This window comes from Amphiprion ocellaris, chromosome 14 (genome assembly GCF_022539595.1).
Source record: "Amphiprion ocellaris isolate individual 3 ecotype Okinawa chromosome 14, ASM2253959v1, whole genome shotgun sequence".
NCBI lineage: Eukaryota > Metazoa > Chordata > Actinopteri > Pomacentridae > Amphiprion > Amphiprion ocellaris.
The window spans coordinates 978,389-991,486 of record NC_072779.1 but is presented as its reverse complement, the minus strand read 5'-3'; the positions used below and the strand labels follow the sequence as shown (position 1 = coordinate 991,486).

At 41.5% G+C, this 13,098-nt stretch overlaps 1 protein-coding gene across 2 annotated transcripts in view; it reads left to right on the top strand.

Moving 5' to 3' along the window:
- zbtb16a (zinc finger and BTB domain containing 16a) overlaps window positions 1-13,098 on the top strand; it is a 175,128-nt gene that overhangs the window by 50,981 nt on the left and 111,049 nt on the right. The gene's annotated exons all lie outside the window — the stretch shown is intronic.

Here is a 13,098-nt window from a genome sequence, read left to right as displayed (position 1 = left end):
ATATATGCGTTTTATATAAAAGAAAGTTTGACAGAAAAGTGTGCATCCAACAAGAAATAAAGATAATCATTTTAGAATTCAGTTTATAAAATTTCTCTAACGGTTTGGAGTTACCTAACAGTTTAAAGCTTTTAATAAGTAATTTCCTCCTGAAATTATATTTAGTGATCAGCAGAAGCTGCCATCAGTTAACCAGCTGAACTTCAGACACTGAGTGGGTGATTTTTTATGTTGTTTCACACATTTTTACTCACTGTGGGCTCATTTTTCACTCCAATATCCTCATCTCGTGGCTTCTGCTCAGTATAATACTACTATAATGGTAAATAGTAAAAAAAAAACAAAAAAAAACGAAAAAAGAGAAGACACAACTTCTATTTCTTTCAACATTTATCTTGCAAAAACAAAAATAAATAAAATGAAATCATGGTCATTGGGTGTCACCAATACTTTAACAAAACTAGTTGGTCCACATATTGTTCATTTTTTATGACTACAATTTTTAATTTGCTTCCATATTAGAATAGAATAGAATAGAATAGAATAGAATAGAATAGAATAGAATAGAATAGAACAGAATAGAATAGAATAGAATAGCTTTATTGTCATCATACATGGGGGCATGACGAAAATATAAATAGCTTCCGCTGGACGGTACTTTGATAACAATCAATAAGAAATAAAATATCAACATTAAATAATAAAATCAAATGTACATATAAAACAAGACAATATTTAAAATGACAACATATGCAAAGGAGGCCAGATATGTACAATGTTGGAGGTAAATGAAATAATACTATGAGCACAGCCTGCAGTTCAACCGAGTCTAGGCAAAAAGTGCCTGATTTTTTGTAATGTGAACACTGGTCACAACTAGTTGCACTGAGAAGTGCAGTATTTTTTAGTTTTTATGGAAACTGATTTTATTTTTTTTGTAAAATTTAAGACTTAGACTAAAGTTGCTTCAGTGAAATATCAGATTTTAAGCTCAGGTTTGGTCGAGTTTCCCACTTAAGCTACAGGTGAGTAGCTGGAGGATTGTCAGAAAGATGAAAATCCAACAGTTCTTTATGTTAAATGTAATTTTGGTGATTATTTATTTATTCATATTTGGCCTTTTAAACCTGCCGGCACATTTTGGGGTTCAGACAGTTAATGTTCTACAGATACATTAAATAATCATGCTTCAACAATTCAAAACTACACCTAAACATGAACAATAATGTGCATTTAATATGAAATATAGTAGAATTTGTGTCTATTTTAAACTGCTCTACGGCTTCGACGCATTATATGAAACTAAACAGATGCTAAATTATGTGTCAAAGCACATATAAATGCAGTTATATTATTATTATGCGAGTTTTCTTCTGTTTTTCTCCACGTTATTTGCTGTATAAAACACACAACCTGCCCTAGAGGACACTTCTACATGTTCATCTGTGTGGCCACAGAGAGGAAACCAGCGCTGGTGCTATTCCAGGCGGTGTGATGTGTACAGGAACATCACGGCGTATCAGAGAGTCTCGCCCCCCACTCGCTGTGAGATGAGAGCGACTTGTTTACTGCAGCCTCGGGGAGCTCCGGCTGGGGCTGTTTGGGACGCCCGTGGGTGCTGTGCAGCTCTTGGAAGGCGGACGTGCGGTGAATGACAGTGCAGATGGCCTAGCGCCACCCCTGCCACCTGAACCTCCCCGAGCCGCCCCACGTACACAAACACACGAGGTCAGACGCATCAAAACAAGCCGCCTGCGGACATCTCAAGTGTCAAAATAAGCCCCTGCAATCTCACCTGCTATTTTTTACTTTCTTTCTCTATTTTAAATACTTTTATTTCCCTCAGCAGAGACGCACAAACACAAACACACACACACACACACACACACACACACACACACACACACACACACACACACACACACACTCACTCTGGACTCCCGGAGACACACACTGGTCTGCCGCTATCGTTTTCCCAGAATGTGATCTGTCCTGCGTTACGAGGCCTACAGTAAATCAATCCCACAGGTGTTGCATAATAGTTTGAGAGCCGTGTCCAAATACCAAAATAATCACCTTGTCAACTGGTCCGCTCTGGCTCACGCTGGCTCCGAAAAAATAAAATCACAAGGTCCCTCTCCTGTTTCCAGACAAACAAGAGTGTTTACACTGAGCAGCGTTATGAAGTGGGGGCTGCCGACCAAGTATTGACGCGCTGCCAGTATTTTCTAAGATAAGCAACATCTGGTCAACAGTAGTAGTCATAATTATGGAGCAGGAACAAGTCATCTGCATGCACTTCTGCAGAGAAGCACATGTTACGAATACATGAGTGTATTAGTCATGTTTGAGCTTTTAATGCTACATTTTTGTGACAGTTAGACTTTTAAATGACAAATCTGAATGTCTTTTTGCATTTTGTCTCCAGATATTTAAAGTATAATCCTGTCATTTTCATGGTGCAATTTTATGCACAGAATAAAAAAATACAAAAAGTGCATGAAACTGTGATAAGTAAAGTTATTTGTGGAGTCTGTTCTAGTTAAAAATGGCTGAGCAAACCTGCCTTTATCTGTGTTTGTGCTGACCTGTCATACTGACCTGCAGAGAGTAATCAAACCAGCTCTGGATCAAATGCTGAACACTGAGGGAATTTTTAGATTTTAGATCGTGCACATGGCTTTGTCTGTTGTAAGCTGTTTTTACTTTATTAATTTAATGTCTACAGATCAAAAAATCATTCTTGCGTCTTGAATATGTTGTTAAAGTCTTTGAAAATATCATATTTATTTGCTTTTATTGCATGTATAGTTGATTGTGATTGTGGCTTTGGCTTTGGAAATATTTTCCTAATAGCAAAAATGTTTCTTTAGCTGTGTAAGCCGTTTCACCAGCAGCCTTTTAGTTTCTCACTTTATTAACCGCCACAGCAGAGACAAAACTTCTCTCCAAGGTCAAAGTTTGATCCGGTGTCATCTGCTCTAATTTGAACTCTTTTCTCCCTCCTCGCTGTCTGCATTTAACCGCTTTTTTGAGAGCGCTCTGCCATCACACAGGTTGCCGTCGTCGTCGTTCTTGTTGCGAAATGCGGCTTTTATTGATGTAACAGGTGCTTAGCTCGACGGAGGCAGTCAAAATAACACATCTCCTGCTCTGTTTGGCTTTCAGAATGGAAGCTAAAGTTAGACATCTTTGAGGTTTTTCTGCCACTTGATGGAAGGTGATGCCAATGCATAATGCATGAGGAGAGAGGGAAGACTTTGTCTGGCTGCTTTTTATAGACCACCAAAGCTCTGCTGCTGCACACACACACACACACACACACACACACACACACACACACACACACACAGTCACACCAGCCATCTCACTTGATGTGCTGTAACCTCTCACAGATCAAGAAAGCAGGAGCAGAGGGAAAAACAGGAATCTAGCAAACTGGCAACATTGTCGAGAATATAAAAAAAAAAAAAGAAAGAAACAACAAGACGAAACAGAAATGTTGACGTGCTATTTTCAGACGGCAGGGCCTTTTGATGCACAAACCAAAAGAGAAGCGGGAGGAGAGGGAGCGGCGGGGCTGGTGTTTGTCTCTGAGATGGGCTTTAACAGAAATACTTTCTACATGTGATCTTACATGCTCTGCCTCGTCTTTGTTCCCACTGTTACAACACTTGAGTGAAAGTGTCTTTAGGTCTTGTTAAAATGAGGGGGGAAAAACAGAAAGGAGGGGAAGCTGCGGATGTGAAATTATTTGCAGGCGAAGCCACGCTTCCACTGCAGGTTGCAGACTTTGCAAACACCACTTGCTGCCCTAAAAAGTGTGAAGTTATTTTCTCCTTATCCCTCTAATCCTTATTTAACCAGGCTGGTTGACTAAGAGCACACTGTCATTTATAGTAATGACCTGGGGGACAAACTGCAGGGAGCTGCACAGTGACTCTCTCACACCTGTGCTGCCCAGAACCTCCACAGTGACGGGCCTCTGTGGTCGCCACATTCATCTGCTGCGCTATTTTCCAAAGGTTTAGGGTCATTTCAAGAAAATAGAAGTGATTTTTAAAGGCTGTACATCACTCACATCCCCTCAGTGTTGTGTAACAGCAAATAAATCTAGATTTACTGCGACATGTTTTACAAGTTAGGAGGCTGTTAACTAGCTGGAGTCTTGCATATCAGTTCATTTTTGTACATTCTTTTTTCCAGTGTCACTCGATATTTGAGTGATTTAGGAGTTTGAATAAAACACCTTCAGTATTTTCTGTGTCTTGTCACAGACACGGAGATTTTAACCGTCTCTGGTAATTTCCCCCCAGTGAAATTTTCCCGCTGCCAGCTTGGGGATTTGAATTGCAACCTCTGGGTCGTATTCTGTCTTCAGTGTCACCTCTTATTGAATAAAAAGGACTTTGTCAAAGGGGGAAAGCACTTTCCACCAAGTGGAACTGTAGGAGAGAGGTTGAAATGGCTTTCTGAGTAACACTAAGGGTATTAGAGAGTGAATCCTACTTTCTAAGCTTTATGGGAATCCAGGTACCTAACTGGGATTAGGTTGAAATAGTGTCTTACTGCCCAGGAAGCACAATTAGAACTTCCTTGTTATTGTTCTTTTACCTTAAAATGGATCCTCTTTGAACTGTTTGTGCTTAGAAGTCGTGCTTGGGTGGTAATAATTAGTGTAGATTTAAATTGATTTTATTTTTTTAGAAGGGGATTTGTGTTTATACACAGATGTGACGTGAAAGCTGAGAAACAGTGCAGCTTTTATTGTGCAGATTCTTCTCACTGGATCATATCTGGAGGTTCATTCTCCACCTCAGCAACACATTTTACTTTGTTCCAACATGAACCATTCTTCTTTCATTTAAAGGAGATCCTTCTTATAGTTGAGTTTTTCCCTGTTTGTGAAGCAGCAAAAGAGGTACAAAAAAATCTACATGGGCAATATAAATTATGGATAAGTCGGGGAAAAAAACTGCTTAGTGTCATTGTACGCCTGTGCACTGCCAAGCTTTTATGAAATAGGGCGCAGAATTTGTTTTGCGATGAATAATAAAAATGATGACAGCATTTACAAAAAAGGATTCTCTGTGAGGCTGAGAGTCCCTCATGCTCATTAACTTCGGCTTCAGTGGCAAAATCGGCTTTTAAAACCACTGATGCAACCTGACAACACTTTTCTGTCTTCATATCATTCCTTTCTCCACCATTGTTCTGCAGCTCTGTGCTCCTGCACACCAAATGCCAGATATCCTGCTGGTGTTTTTTAAGTCCTGTTGTGTCTGAATGAAATTATAAATATAAAGGGCACCAAAACCGACCGGCCACATCATTAAAACCACTGACAGGTGAAGTGAGTTCAGATCTTTGGCCCAGCCTCCAGACATCCAGATCCCACTAGACCAGGGGTGTCCAACATGAGGCCCATGGGCCAAAAGCGGCCCTCCAGAGGGTCCAATCCGGCCCTCAAAGTGTAAAAATTCCAGAGAAGACATTAACTGCAGATTGTAAACTAGTAAAACTATAAATTTAAAATCATTTCTAGACCATGACAAGTTGTTTTGATCATAAAGTAAAATACTAGATTGTTCATTGTTCTTTTGTCATTTTGTGTATCATTTTTGTAATATTCTGTCTTGGTTTTTTTTGTCTTTTTTTGTCAGATTTTTGTCGTTTGTCCCATGTTTTTGTCATTTTGTTTCTCTTTTTTTGGCGTTTTGTGTTTCCTTTTTGTCTCACTTGTGTTTTTTGTCTTATTATCATTTTGTCTTTCATTTCATTCGTTGTATTTTGTCTTGTTAGTGTCGTTTGTCCATTTTTTGTCGCTTTGTGTCCGCTTTTTGTCATTTTCATCATAAAATTTTTTAGAATGTAGCTTTTTTCCACTAAAGCGAAGAAAAAACATTGGAGGTTGTGGTTATTTATAGGTTATGCTCTGATTTGGTCCACTTGAGATCAGATTGGGCTGAACTAAGATGAGTTTGACACCCCTTCTCTAGATGTTCTGTGTCCACGACCTGACTGGTTGGAGGTGTTTTAGTAGGAAGCTACTTGACAAATGACAAAAAGCCGTTATGGATAAAGAAAGCTGATGTTTTGTTTTTTTTATTGTATCTCGACCTCATTGCTGCAGAGTTGTATGAAATAATACATAACTCCACTCTAACTACACCTTTAGGTCAGAATGAATAGTGGCTCTATCCATCCATCACCGTCTTAGATTTTATTCATTTTCTCACAGAAGTACCATCAAGTTTCGGCACATAGATTCACTTAAGCACCTTTAAATTAAGTCCATTGAGATTTATTGTTTAGATTGTCAGACGTTTTCTTAAAGAAACCTGTGGATGTCATAAATATAACTGCCAGCTGTCAGAATTACATCCATGATCAGAATTGCGCCGATTTTGGCGTAAGATGAGAGAAGTGTTGCGTGGATGTTGACACCGTGTTCGTACATACAGGCTGAGACAGACAGTGTGTCATTCAAGGAAACATGTTTACTGTTACTCAGGTTTTTTTTTTTTTCCCTTTTTACCCCGACAGTGCGGTATAGCTTCTTCTTTTTCTTTCTCTTGAGACGCCTTCAGGGCAAATTTGGGGGTGGTAGTGTCTGCGATATTATAAATAACACAATGAGGATGAAAGGCAGTGGCACTCTCTCCCTCCCCATCCTTCTGTCTCTCCTCTTTTTCCTCTTGCCCTGCTACTCATCTATGCTCAACACGAGTGCCTCGGCGTCTCGCGTGTGTGGCTTGAATTTATATGAACGTCTCCCCGGCGGGGGACAACGGGGGCCAAGTCATTGATATGTGCAGGAGGACTCAGGATAAACAGCCCACGCCGACCGGTGTTACGCCAGCCTGCCTGATACATTTTGATTGAGCAAAGACAGAAGGGGTGAGATGGGGATGGGAGGGCAATGGAATTGGGGAGGCTTAAAAGCAGGGATAAAATGACAGTCTTTTTTTCACCTGCCTCTCCAGACTGCCACAAAATGGACGCATGTAAATGTCAAGAAGCACACGTGGTTCTTTGCTTTGTGCATTAGAGGACAACAAACAAACAGATGAGGTGCGATATGCTTTCATTGTTTTAATCTGGATATCAAGTCCCTTTTTATTTCCTGTCTTGATGATGCTTTTTGTGTCATTGGGCATCACTATTCCGATCACTATTAAGTCCCCCTCATCCACGGCCGTGTTTGTTTGTGGTCAGCCCCCCTAATGGACTGGAAAAAAACCCAAGTCCTCCCCCATGTTCCTGCTCTCTGACTCTCTCTGTCAGAAAAACCAAAATAAGAGGTGGCAGCGGCACACTGCGCCACTTATGGCCGCATTAGGATCAGCCACCGACGTGCCGCTGAATTGCCTCGTGCATCATTTCGGCTTTGTGCAGCATGAAAGCGGAGTTGTGTGTGTGGCGGTGGTCCTCGTCCACCCCTTCTGCTTTTATCCCCAAATGGATGCGCCACTGGTTGAGCTCTTACTTCTGGAGTGCATTATCCCACTTACACCACGGATCATTTTTAAAGTCTTTCTGTTGACCTGTGTTTGCAGTGCAACGCGTAGTGACCTGTCTTTTCTATTAGCACGCCCTTTTTACTGCCTCGCAACTACACCGCCTGCTCCCGTCTCCGTACTGGTAGCTAGCTCGCATCTGCATTTTGAACATTGAATGGAACTGGTAAACAAATATTGTTATTGTAGATAAGAGATGAACGGCGGATGAATTTCTCATTAGTCGAGGCCGTGGTGGAAATTTAGCGACGGAGCTCATCGTGGCATTGACAGCTGCATTAGCGAGGCCAATGGAAATCACAATCTGACAGCTGAAATGAATAAATAAAGTGGGCGTTAATGGCCTAAAGCAAATGCACATCGACGCATCTCAAGTATGAACGGTAGTCGAACTTAAATGAGCAAATTTACCAGACAATCCCATCTTCTGAGGGGTAGAAAAATCCATCAGGTTGTTGTTACCTCGCTTTAAGAGGAGGTTTTAACAGCATTTCTGGGTAAGTCAAAATAAACAAATGAGAAATACCAATGGAAGGTGCTACAAATCATTGAGAAAATCTCAATTTTAACCGCATGCAAGTTGTTTGTTTTACCCAGTTTGTGATGAGTTTTTCTTTTTAACATAACTCCTCAGAACCGACAAAGACAGGAGTATTTCATCCTCATCAACAAATTATTGCATGAAGTAATAAACATCCCTTCAACACACGCACACTTATGCTTTCAAACAGCTCTTTGAATGTGATCTTAGCATGCACATCGAGTGGTGCATCTATGAAAATCGCTATTTTTTTCTCCTCGCTACATAAACATGATAGTAAGATTTAAAATAGTTCACGTTAAAAGTATTTAGTGGAAACGTATTTCTATCTTAAAGCTGTATTATTAGATTTTTTTTGGCCACCAGGGGGCAATTAAACGATTAAACATAATATCACCTTATAAAATCATTATGGCAAACAGGTTAAGGAATAAATGCTTATTTCTGCATCCATCAGGCAGTATAAAATTAATTTGGAGGGATGTTTGTAGCCACACAATGAAAGCTGGATCAATTAAACCTGCTGTTATCTCTCCACCACTGAGAAAAATACTGACTCATGCTTTATAGATAATCACCGCTGCTGTTTTCACCAGATATTGGCTAATTTTGCCTCTTTTTTCCCTCCCAGACATGCAGCCCTGTCATTGATAAGAAAATAGATTTAAAAATAGCTAAAACTGCATCGTTTTTGATCACTTGATGCATCGACGTCAGTGTGGAATTACTTTCAGGATCGACAGAATGAAAGGAATAAAAGCAGCGCAGCAGGATTAGTAGGTTGTTTGATGCTAAGCTAACAGCTAACGCATAAGATAAACAGGGTTGTTTTTTTTTTTGATCATCGCTTCATGTCTCAGGTGCTCAGATCCACCATCATCCCTCTGGTGTTTAACTCCGAGCTTCGTGCTGCTTTTTCCCCAATTATCAGTTCTTTTTCTTCTGACCCGCACGACTAATGAACAAAGAGCCGCAGACACACCGCACACACTCTCCTCAATTTACCACCTCTTATCAATAGCCTCTCTTTATCTTTCAGCGTTTTCTTCTTTCCATCTTCAACCTCCCTCTGCTCCCCTCTCTCCTCTCTCCAAAGCTTTTATTTACCAACAGCATTTCAGGGTGTTTTATGGCTCCCTTCAGGATGGGAGGATGGAAGACGGGGTGGGGGAAAAATGGAAAAAATAAAAGATGAAAGGATAGATGAGGATGGAGAACAACACTCAAGGCTGCGGAGGGAGGAACAGATTTTAGACCAGCAATGAGAAATAAGTGCAAGTCGTCAAGCATGGCTCTGCTTGGCTTTTCTGTGTTTTTTTTGTCTAATATTTTGGATGTGGTGATTTGGGATGGTGATGTGAGCTGGAGAGGGTATCAGCATGAGCATGGAGCAGAGTCATTTGATTTAATGGGGTTTGGCAGTAGTTCCAGAGCCCTTGTCAAAGCCCCGTTGTATGAAATCCGGATGACTCAACGCCCACAAAGGGGCCGCGGAGGACTTCTGAGTTATTTTACTACAGTTGTACTGTGTAGCACCGGTACATCACCTTATTGTGACTTTTTAACTGTGTTTTATTACGAGTAGAGGGGCAGGTGGGAAGCTCGGCTCTTTATTTCACCAAATGCAACGCTAGTTATGATATACGGCCGGGTCTCGTCCGGCGGCAAAATAGAGGAAGAAAAAAAAGAGTTGAGGATTACACGAGGCAAGCTGTTATGGCTCAATAACGCAGGCCTGTAATCGACTCACATTTCAAACACACATGAAGTCAGACGGCCCTCGGTCGGGCTCGTTTTTACGAGGAAGCACTCGGCGCGAGGTGATCAGCATATGTTTTGTTGACATAAATTTAAATTTATTGCCATTGTCAAAAATGACTGTTGGACAAAGTCGATTATTAACTGAGTAAATGGCCTGAGAGAGTTTTATGTGAACTTCCTTAATGGCTACAGTCAATCTGTTTCAAATCACCCTCCCTCAGCTCCCACCCACCACACACACACCCTCACACACACACACACACACGCACACCCACACACACACACACACACACACCTCTCATCTTTTATTTCTGAAGCACAACATGAAAGCAGACAGTTACGATGGCATTTGAGGAGATGTGTGCGTGGAGAGGAGTCTATCTGAGCTAAATCACTAAGCTGAGACAATATTTTTGTATCCTTTTTCATATCATTAAACCGTCTTAAGGCGCTCAAGTGTGCAAAACAGAATCTCAGAGTCGCTATTATCAGCTGTGCTTAGGCTCACGGAGCATTTCAGCTCAGATGCTGACTGCTGTCTAATGTTGCATATTATTCTACTGTACTACGTTGTCCAGCAAATAAGTGTTTCATGAGGGGAGTTAGCAGCAAACGGCATTCTGGAGTGTTCATATTCAGGTCGGTTTTTGTAATTTCCAAAATATATTCATACTGACCCCTGATAACAAACTTGGCCCATCGTTGTGTAAAGCTCAGTTAGCAGCACTCAGGTTGGCTTTTTGCCATCGTCACCAGCCACAATTGGACCATTTCGCCTCCAAAACGGCTTTCTATCACCGCATCACTATTTTGTATATTTAGCCGCTTTACATTCTCATCAGTTGTGTCATTTTCACTTGACTAATTACACCCGAAAATGTGCACTTCCTCGGAATAAAGAAGCTTCCCATCCAACCGACTAAATGCCGTTAAACAGCAAAAGAAAGGCGGCATTAGTGTCTCGATGCGACGGGCTTCTAAAATGCCCTAAACCTCCCCTTTAACAGACTGAATTACTCTAACAGGTGCTGTTACCATTCTGTTGAACATCAAGTAATGTGCTGTTTCAGTGCTAGCTGTTGCAGTTAAATCCAACACACTCTCAGCCACGGACACACATACGGCACTTTGCTCATCAACACTACATTTACGGTGAAAATACGTGGCATTGGTTCCACTTTGAGTGCCCTTAATAAGTCCATCCATACCTTATCTGTGCTCTGTCTGGGGGGCACAATGGTCAGATTGAGGAGGGACACAAAAGGCCTTTGAAAGGCTTTGTGCTCTGTGGATGTTGTGGCTTACCCCCTTACCGCTGTTGTCCCCTTATCGGAGTGAAAGTGTGCGACTACATCACACACGACCCTTGAAAGAAATAAATCCTGTTCCGCTCTTTTGTCCATTTGGTTGTTTGTGTTGGAGCAAAATTACATTAAGATGTTTGTATCTAACTGCAGCGCTAGGTTTTGGGGAAGGATGAAACTGTAATGCATGTTGCAGTCTTGTGGAATTGCTGTTGTTGTTGTTGTCCAACAGCAGTCTGATGCCGCTTTGATGCAGTGTTCTTATGTCTTATTTCATATTCACATGTCTCTGCTGGCGCTCTGCTGAAAGCTGGAAGTGGAATTTCTTTATCAAAGCGTGCTACATCCTGATGCATGCATCTCCTGCACCGCATGCAGCGTTCCAGGTTTGATATCTCGTGGCGTTAGCGTATTGTTTTCTCCTCCAACTGTGTCACTTCTCTGTCTCTGTGTCACTCTCTCTCCCTTTTCTGGCTTTTCAAGTGTCCTCCTTCCCTTTTGGGGCCAGTTGGCATTTATAAGACCTTTTAATTACTCACTGCTTGCCAAAGGGCTGTCATTCTGCCTTTGGTTTCCAGGGTCTCTCCACAACTTTGAAACCACTAAATGATTATCATGACTTCCTCACCCTCTCTGCGTTTTCCCTCCGTCTCAGATTTATTTATTTTTTTGTCAGGTTTCAAGGATGTTTTGCAGCAATTAATCGAGAGTGGAGTCATCCTAGAATGATTGCTTAATAACTCCTGCAGCCATCGCCATAGGACCCGCTGTAATCTCTGTCTGTCTGTCGGTCTCAGGCTCGCTCCGTCTCTCCCAGCCCCTCTCCAGGCACAAAAGAGAGCTGTAAATCAATTTGCATCCGACATCTGACATCAATCAGTCATGTTTTGGGAGAATGGCACCACCTCCTCCTCGGTGGCTTTGTTGAGAGTTGCCGAGATGGATAGCTGTCATCTCGCCCAAGTTGAGCGGATCTCTTATCAAGGGCATTGTTTCCCCAAGAATGCACTCGGCTGATCACTCCGTGCCACCTGACTCGTCGGCGGCGGAGACTATGAAATCTGTTTGACGTTGTCTTTTTTTTTTTGTCTGAGTATAGAATCGCTTTTCGGTGCACATTTGCGGTATATTTCCTCAGCTTGGGGAATTATCAGCTGCATTCTACCACCACCTGTCGAGGTTTTGATTTTTCAATCTAGCATTTGAATTAAAGAAACAAATAAAACATTAGTTTGTGGAACCTTGCTGCGTGAAAGAGCAACAGTTTTGGAAGATGAAATGTGCCAAATCTGAAATAACACTAAGACAATCACTACAATCGTGGATGTGAGTGCGTCTTTGTGTACCTCTCTCAAGGTGAGCTGTTTGAAGTTCTTGGGAGGCTTAAAGCATTGTGGCAGTTGTTTGGCAATCCGTGTCACCTTAATTGCTTTAGAGCACTTTCAGATATCATTCAAGAATAATATGCTTTGTGCTGAGCCGTGGGGTCTTTGAGGATTTCGTAACAGAGAGAGTCGTGAGGCCAGACTTTCTGTTGTCAGATGTTATTTAGTTACCTAACCTTCAGGGCCTTTGCCACATTATCAAATACTGACCCTTAGTCTTGTCTGACCTGGTGGGCTTAAACTATGTTACAGCCTAATGACTGTCCGTTTGGAAATAGACAATTCATTGTAGATGTGATGTTTTTGCTCCAAACTACACATCGCCTCTTAGTTTTAGAGTCCAAATAATGGTTCATAAGGCTAAGTAGCTCTCATGAATACGAGGCGTTCTGTTTCGCTTTACAGCACCTTATCCATCTGCAGCACTTGAGATGTAGGAAGCTGATAATGCCTCTGCTTGAATAGCACCTTGTGATTTACAGCCCGAGTCATGGTCTAGTGCTCCCTGCAAAAGAATATTTGTGGTGGTTGGACGGCTTGTTGCACTGATGGTAATTGTTATGTGCTGATGCTATGATTGATGGAGT